This window comes from Onychomys torridus, chromosome 22 (assembly GCF_903995425.1).
Source record: "Onychomys torridus chromosome 22, mOncTor1.1, whole genome shotgun sequence".
Lineage (NCBI taxonomy): Eukaryota > Metazoa > Chordata > Mammalia > Rodentia > Cricetidae > Onychomys > Onychomys torridus.
The window spans coordinates 2562777-2571414 of record NC_050464.1 but is presented as its reverse complement, the minus strand read 5'-3'; the positions used below and the strand labels follow the sequence as shown (position 1 = coordinate 2571414).

The 8638-nt window shown below is 50.9% G+C and overlaps 1 long non-coding RNA gene across 1 annotated transcript; it reads right to left on the bottom strand.

Annotated features, from left to right (window-relative positions):
* Positions 1 to 599: 599 nt before the first annotated feature.
* Positions 600 to 7440, bottom strand: LOC118572719. The gene is made up of 3 exons (XR_004943509.1): positions 6975 to 7440; positions 5167 to 5402; positions 600 to 1549 (listed from the first exon to the last, which is right to left on the bottom strand). It is a non-coding gene; the product is annotated as an uncharacterized LOC118572719 (long non-coding RNA).
* Positions 7441 to 8638: the final 1198 nt, after the last annotated feature.

Below are 8638 nucleotides of genomic sequence, written 5' to 3'. Positions count from 1 at the left end.
CAAACTAAAGCTGCTGTGAGTTCCACACCAATAAATCCAAAGCCTTCTGCCTGGGAATTCCTTCACCTTCTACCTTCAGATTCAGAAAAATAAATAGGCTTTTTTTTTTTTAAGCATAATTTCTATTTTTTTTTTTAAGCTGAGGACCCAGCCCCAGGGCCTTGTGCTTGATAGGCAAGCGCTCTACCACTGAGCTAAATCCCCAACCACATTTCTATTTTTTTATTTTTATTTTTTTTAATATAAGATCTTTATTGGAGCTAGAGAGATGGCTCAGAGGTTAAGAGCACTGGCTGTTCTTCCAGAGGTCCTGAGTTCAATTCCCAGCAACTACATGGTGGCTCACAACCACCTGTAATGAGATCTGGCCCCCTCTTCTGACCTGCAGAAATACATGCAAACAGAACAGTATATACATAATAAACAAATAAATAAATAAATAAATAAATAAATAAATCTTTGTTAAAAAAAGATCTTTATTGACAAATAATTCACATAGTATACAATTTTCCTGTTTGCACAATTTGATAGACTTTTAGTCCAGCATCCTCATAGGCCCATGACACCATCTCCATTTCCTGTTTTAGAACATCGAAGCATAATTTCTTTATTGAATTTTTGGGATTTCACATCATGCACCCCAGTTCTGCTCACTTCCCAGCCTCTCCATATCCTCCCCTCCCCGCTGCAACACCACCCAAAGGGGGAAAAAAAATCAAACCCAAGCAAAAAAAAAAAAAACAACAACCCCTTCACACCTCCATCTCTCCCTGTCTCCCCTCTTCACTCATCCTGGTGCTTTACTTGAGAAGGAGGGTCATTGCTACGAGTCACTGGGCTGGTTGAAAGCCTCTGGTTTCTGTACGCCCTCATCACTGGATCCTCACCAGAACTCCTCCCGGGCACCCATCCCTTGGCTGCCTCCAGTCCCTTCACCAGCTCCAGCAGGTCCTTGATGGGACAGAGGTCGGGCTGTGGGCCATGCCCCTGGTGCCGTCCGCCTCCGGCAAGGGGCAGAGCCAGCTCCCCTCGACCATTCCATCAGGGGCGGTGCTCCTTTGCCCATGGTAGTGAGGGGGGGCATCTTTCCCAAGTGGGGGTCGGGGAGGTGGTGCCTGTTGGCAAAGGTCAGAAGCTGTGTGAGGCAGCAGCCTTGTTTGTCTTGCCCTCCACTCTGTCCTAGAGTCAACCACTGTATGTATACTCCGCAGGGCAAGAGCCTCAGGAAACATTTCCTGACAGATAAATGAAATGTGTGCACAAAGGCAACTCCATCTGTGATTCATAAAAGAAGTGCAGAGGAGCAGATACAGCCCCAGTCAGGGCCTTCTGGGAGGGAATTTGAGGGCAGAGGGTGAATCGCCATCTGAATTCATGGGCTCTCCATTACTGTAGCAAATACTTGAGATAAAGAGTTACTGAGAAAAGGGGTTTATTTCAGCTCACTGTTGGGTTGATTCTTTGCTGGTTGGGCCCATGACACTGGGCGGGCCTGGGCTAAGGCAAAACATTAGAAATGGACCGTGTGGAGCAGGTCCATGGAAGCACCCTGGAAAGAGAGAGAAGGAGACAGAAAAGGGCTGGCATACCAGCATCCCCTTCGAGGGCACACTTTCAACCCTAACTTCCTCCCACTAGACCCCCCTCTCTAAAGTGCTCTCCCATCACCCTGTAATGCCCCAGGCTGGTTACAACCAAGGCCTGGGAGACATTCAAGCGCCAAATTATAGCAGCACCCAAGCTCTTGAAATCAGATAACAGTCTTGATCAGCAGTTTCCAAACATTCTGATCTCAGCACCTCACACTTAAAACCTTTGAGAACCTCCAAGAGATTATTAACTGTCAATATTTACCCAGAGAATAAAACAAAAATCAAAGATGTATTGACTTACTTAAAATAACCCATCAATCCCACATCAACATGACGTGTATTTTTTTTTCCCCCGTTTCTGTTTTTGAGACAGGGACTCACTGTGTAGCCCTGGCTGGCCTGAAACTCACAATGTGGATCTCAGGCAGGGGTCCTGGTTATGTCAAAGCCACCTGCTCCTGGGCTAGAAGAGACAGGCTGATTTTCATGTCCTGCTTATGCCACGCCAAGGTAACCACTTCCAACCGAAAGTTTGGGGGTTTGTTGGTCTTTACTCTGCTGCTTGTAGCCTCTACAGAAGAGATCTCACAGTGCAGCCCTGGCTTCCAGCCTCAGCCAGCCAAGTGCTGGGGTTAGGTGTGCCATGGCACCTGGATCACCTGAAAGGTTGACAGTTTGGCTGAGAAATGTCCCCCAGAGGCTCAGGAATTTGAACACTTGGTTCTCAGTTGGGGTGCTATTTGGGGTGATGGGCCAGCCTTGATGGAGAAAGTAAATCATTGGAGGAGCTTTGGGGTCCATAGCTTAGCCCACTTCCGGTCTGCTCTTAGCTTCCTACTCTTTCTGCCATGCCTCCCCATCACAGTGGGTTCTGATCCCTCTGGACCAGTGTGTCAAAGTCTCTCCTCTGTCTGCTCATGGTGCTGTATCATGGCAACAGATCCAAAAGTGCCTGAGACACAACACAGCCCAAAGCATCCGCCAGGGGTTTTATTGTCCTTTTTTCAATACTGTGGAGTTCACTGAGGACCACACACATGCCAGCCAAGGTCTCTATCACTAAACTACAGCCCTAGCTGCCTTTACTTGTTATTTTGAGAGAGGGTCTCACTAAGTTTCCCAGGCTGACCTTGAACTCCCTCCGTAACCCACACAGGCCTTGAACTTGCAGTTCTTTGCCTCCGCCTCCCAAGTGGCTGGGAGTTACAGGTCTGGGCCACCAGAGCTAGTCTGAGGCGAAGTCTTCATAGCCACTCGCTCACAGAGGGCTTTGCAGGATCTAAACATACAGTATCCACCCTCAGAAGGCTTCCACAGGCAAAGGCACCTTTCTATGCCAGGCCAGCCAGATTAGAAAACAGTATCTGCATGAGCTTGCCAGCTCCAGAGTGGGAGCACATAGTTCACTGCAGTTTGCCTCTGCTGGGTAGTAGTTACTGAGGGCACATACCCAGATGCTTGAGTGACAGGAGCCCCAGGTTGCCAGGGAGTGGTAATTTTGTTTCTGAGCATCAGCTGCTTCTCCCTCTAGACAGTACCCCTGAGAGTTGTGACCCACAATGGCTGATGGAGCCACTGACTTTGAAGAGGGCCATTTTGAACAGCTGGAAATAATGTGCATAGCAGGAGGGGAAGTCGCCTGGAGGGCTGGCTTTCCTCCTTAGCTGTTTTCTGAGGTGGGAAGAGGTGTAGCAGACTCTGACCACGGAGAAGTGTATACCTCTCCACCCAGGCAGCCAAGTGATGGGCCTCAGTTTTCACAGCTGCAAAATGAAGAGCTCAGATGCCAGCGTCTTTCACATCCCTTTCATCTTCGGGGCTCTGCAGTCTCCGTGAGCTGTAAAGATTTACGTAGAACTTTGTCTTGATTTTATTATTCCTCCTTCATCATTTTCCGCCGGGGCCAGTGGCAGCCTGTGCATACGGAAGTAAGTGGTTCATGCTCCCTGGGATGATGGAGGAGGTGCTGAAAACCCAAAGGAGCTCCCCTAGCTCTCTGCCACTGCAAGCCTGTAGGCCCCTGTCCCACATCCAGACAGGGATGAAGGCATTGTCTTGACATGGTCTCAAGTTCCTAGGGCAGATAACTACATGGCCTGTGGTTTTTGCAGAGCCTTTCAGCCTCTGGGCACCCTGGTAATGAGAACAGCATCCAGAGAGACACACACACACCCCAGGCAAGGTGTGGGGCACAGGGCCCCACAGTGACAGACAGACCTAAGGAATCCATGGGGTACACAGGGTAGTTACCAGCACAGAAAGCAGCAAGTGCCAGATGGGACAGTGGCCCTAAGTCTCAGCAGTTGCAGAAGGAATGACTCCACACACTACACTGTAGTGATCTAAGAGAAAATGGCCCCCAAAGGGAGTGGCACTGTTAGGAGGTGTGGCCTTGTTGGTATGGTATGTTTGTAGGTATGTTTTTGTTGAAGGAAGTGGTGTCACTGTGGGGGTGGGCTTTGAGGTTTCCCATGTTCAGGATACTGCCCAGTCATCTCAGTCGGCTTCCTGTTGCCTGCAAGATATAGGGCTCTCAGCTACTTCTCCAGCACCATGTCTGCCTAAACACTGCCATGCTCCCCACCATGATGGTAATGGACTGAACCTCTGAACTGTAAGCCAACACCTCAATGAAATGTTTTTTTTTACAAGAGTTGCTCTAGCCGGGTGGTGGTGGTGCACGCCTTTAATCCCAGCACTCGGGAGGCAGAGGCAGAGGCAGACAGATCTTTGTGAGTTCGAGGCCAGCCTGAGCTATACAGTGAGTTCCAGGAAAGGCACAAAGCTACACTGAGAAACCGTGTCTCAAAAAACAAAAAAAAACCAAAACAAAACAAAAAAAAGAGTTGCTATGGTCATGGTGTCTCTTTACAGCAATAGAAACCCTGGCAGACATGCACTAAGCTACCTCATTTGATCATCTGCTTTCCCCCGGATGCCCAGCAGAAGGGGGTCTCTGACCACCCTCCAGGGCTTAAGCCCTGCTGTGGCACTGTTCCTCAAATTCAAGTGTTAGAAGCTAACCTCCATGTAGCAGGGCTGGGGTCGGGCCTCATGAGAAGCCATTCTAACTTTAGGGGTGAGTGGTCCAGTTAAAAAGCATGTTGAGGCAGGAGAGAGGCATGGAGAGATGGATCGGCAGTTAAGACCACTTGCAGAGAACACAGGTTCAGTTCCCAGCGCCCACATGGGGCTTACAACTATCTGTAACTCCAGTTTCACGGGATCAGAAGGCACGCGTGATGGGTCTCCTGCTTCCTTTTCTCTTTATACTCCTGATACTTGGATATCAAGGCATAGCAATGCCCCTCACTGCTGGCTTCAGTTCTTGACCTAAAATGACGGAGAACAGCTATTGGCCAAGAGAACTTCCCAGCATTCCTGGGATAGCTTGGCATGGTGGCTCATACCTGTAGTTCTAACACTCAGGAGTCAGAGGCAGGAGGATCACAGCAAGTTTGAGACCAGCCTGCATTACATAGAAAGTTCCAGGCTCAGCAAGACTACACAGAGAGACTATCTCCAAAAATAAATAAATAAGCCACCAGACAGCACCCTGGAGGTGTTTCTCTACCGTATCACTTGCTGAACAATTCCCTCCGCACTCGGTTGGAATATGTGTGGACTCCAGATGTGAACTCAACCTTCTCACTTACTCCCTTAGCAGGCTGGACTTGTCAAATCAGTTCGTTTTCGGGTGGGCATGGAAGGGGGCTTGAGGGTGTGTTCTGGAGACTGAACATACAGGACCACGGAAGCAGAAGAACCTCCTTGGGGGACTCTCCACCATTTTGACAGGGTTGTTTCACCCTGTCAAAAAAAAAGAGCAGACAGTCATGTTGGACCATAAATGTCTCATCATCTTATCTTCCCCCACCCTGAGGCATCCGGCTCCTTCATCTCCAAAGCAAACACCTTGAGAAGTATCCCCAGGGCCAGAAACCTGTTTGTCCCAAGACGTCCTCATACAGTCCATCAGCAATGACTGTGACACGTGGCCAGTAAGCCTTCAAAACTGTAGCTGGGTCAGCCCCTCAGAACCGCACATTGTCTTTGCGGAATATGGGAGTTGGGGCGACTTTTAAATCTTGTTGAATGGTGCAGTAGTTTTGCACAGGGATGCTGGTCGAGGGCCCAGGGAAATTCCCTCAGAAACCGCAGGGGGACTTGAGTTATGCAGCCCTATCACAGATTTGGCTGCAGTAACGTCCGGGGGGGGAGGGGGGTTGAAGAGGCAGCTGAGCCATCCATTGTGAAACTCCTACCACCCATCTACTAGGCTTGTGCTCTCAACCAGGTGTGGCTCCGCCTGTCTGAGGCCCAACTAGGTTGTCCAAAGCCTCCCGAACTCTAAGTCAGTTCAGGAATGTTGGAGTCATTTTTGAGACCCAGAGACCCAGGAAGAGCTGTGTGGTCACGGCCAAGCCCCTTTAGCCTGCCCACACTTCAGTCTGTCTAAGGTGGGACTAACCGAGACACATAAATCGTTATAAGGATGGGTGCCAATGAAGCCGGAGAGGCTGTTTGCAGGGTGCCGGGCACATCAGCTACATTTTACTACGTGCAGGCTGCGAGACCCAGCTAGCCGGCCCAAGGGAAACCAGAGCTGGGCACACACCCTCATCATACCCAGGCTCCAAGCACCCGGAAGACCAAAAAGCTGCCCCCCACTCTCTCTCCTGGGTGGTCTCATCTGGACTGAGGCCACCTGATGGTTACACCCACCTTCCCTGGCAGAGCTACACAAACACCAGATTCTGCTGACCGGCCTCACTCGCTGCCTGCTCTCCTCTGCCTCTCCCTCCAAAATAAAACGTGGGGCTACCCTGGCCACATCTCCAAAGCACTACACCCCGCGGACACAGGAGTGCGGCCGTGGGCGGTCTGCAGGCCGCGGACGCAAAGGGGAGCTAGCTGCGAGCCCAAACTTGCTCTTAGGAATTCCTGACAGAGAGAGAGAGACTCTAGGAACCACATTCTGCCCCAGTTTGTGTGAGCGAAACCCAGGCGTAGCCAGGAGCCCTGCGGAAGAGAGGGAGAGTGGGGAGGGAGGGGGAGGGGACGAGGGGGGAGGGGAGGGGAAGAAGCCAGGGAAAGAAGGTGCAGGCGGGGAGGGGGAGGGAAGAAACGGGAGGGGGAGGAAGAGACTGCAAGGAGCCTGTACCGGGAAGCGGGAGGCCTCAGGTAGTTGGGGTGGGGAGTGGAGGGAGGTGGGAAGGAGGGGGCGGGGCGGCCACGGAGTCCTTGACCTCGGAGCCTGGGCTTTGCTGTCCGTCCGGGGTCTGTCCATCCGTCTATCCATCACGGGCTCCTGGGAGGCTCCGTGGGCTCCCGGGGAGCAGGGCTTCCCCTGAGCGGACCCCGCAGCCCTGTGGAACTTACTTCTCGTGGGTTTTACGCTGGAGAACTCCAGTTGCCAGGCAGAGCCCGCGTCCTGCAGGCTTCACCGCGTCCCCAGTCCCGCGGGCTTCCGTGGGCTGAGCCGCGGACCCGGCCGTGCTGCAAGCCCCTCCGGCCCTGTGCGCTGCACGCGTGAAGCCGGGACTCGGCACTGACTTTGATCTGTGTCCGATGTGGTGGGTTAACCTCGCCTCGCTCGATGACGTTGCAAAAAAAAAAAAAAAAATCATAGAGGCTTAGAGGGAGAGGTTATCTTTAGCCCTGCTGGAAATTGGTTAAGTCAACATCCCCGAACGCGGTGCCAGCTCTGAGAGTATTGATAATGGAAGCAGTAGCAACAAATTTTAGCCAGCCTATAGGCATTCTGCATCAAGCAGTGTGGTGAAATCACACCAGTGGGAAAACCCGGAGACCCGCCAGCTTCTTAGGATGTTTATCGTGTTGTGGGGTGGTTAAGTCTCACACACTGCGTGTAGATCTTAGTGTGCACCCGCGTACTTGTGAAAGTCGGGCAAGGAGAGGGATCATTTCCGCTCTAAAACAGCTTTGACCCTTAAGTGCAGGCAAGTCCAACTTAGAAAATCCTCAAATGCTGCTGTTGTTGTTGTCGTCTTTAAAATTAGCTCAAAGACCAGAAAATCACACACTTAAAACTGGCCCGAAGATCACTTCAGAATAAGGCAGCCCTGCAATGAAAAGGAAAATGAACAGGCCCAATTGAATTAAAAAAGAAAAAGAAAAAAGTCCTTCTGGCCACATCTGATCCACCCCTGAAAAAGCTGTGCGTGTGCCATTAAATCAAACACACTAACCTGTGAGACCTTCATGTGAGCAAACTCTCAGAGAGGAAGCTGGGAGGCCCCGCTAAGCCATGTCACAATTAGTCTTGTAGCTGGATGCCCTGGGATCCTGTGTTCTCTACCAGAGCCAGTGTGGGAGCTCCAGGGGTGGTGTGGACTCATCCTGCAGCTTGTCTGGTGTCCTTGTTTGTTTTGAGACCCACCTGTGTCTGCCTCCCAGGACATTTCCAACTGGGATCATTCTCAAGGAAAGCTGGTCTTGGTGTCTTTGAAGTATGACACTACCTGGCCACTGAAGGCTGCCGGCTCTTCAAGACTTGTAGGCAAGGTCTATACATATTCGATGTGGCGGCATAAGTGTTCTTAACCACTGAGCCATCTCTCCAGCACCCCCACTTTCTTTGTTTTGAAACAGAGTCTCACTATGGCTGGACCATGCTTCCTGAGATCCAGTTGCCTCTGCCTTCTGAGTACTGGGATTAAAAGGGTGGACCACCACACCCATCCTTAATTTTTTAATTATTATCTTTTTGTTTTATGAGTACGGGTATATGGGTGTTTTGCCTTCGTGGTATGCATGTGCACCGTGTGCATGAAGTGCCCACAGAGACAAGAAGAGAGTGGCAGATCCCTGGAACAGGAATTGGAGATGGTTAAGAGCACTGGCTGCTCTTCCAGGGGGTCTAGGGTGGATTCCCAGCACTCTTGGCAGCTCACAACTGTCTCTCAACTCCAGGGCCAGGGAAGCTGACACACTCTTCTGTCCTCAACAAGCAATCCACACATGGTACATAGGCACACATGCAGGCAAAGTACTCATACACATAAAATAAAATTAATTTTTTT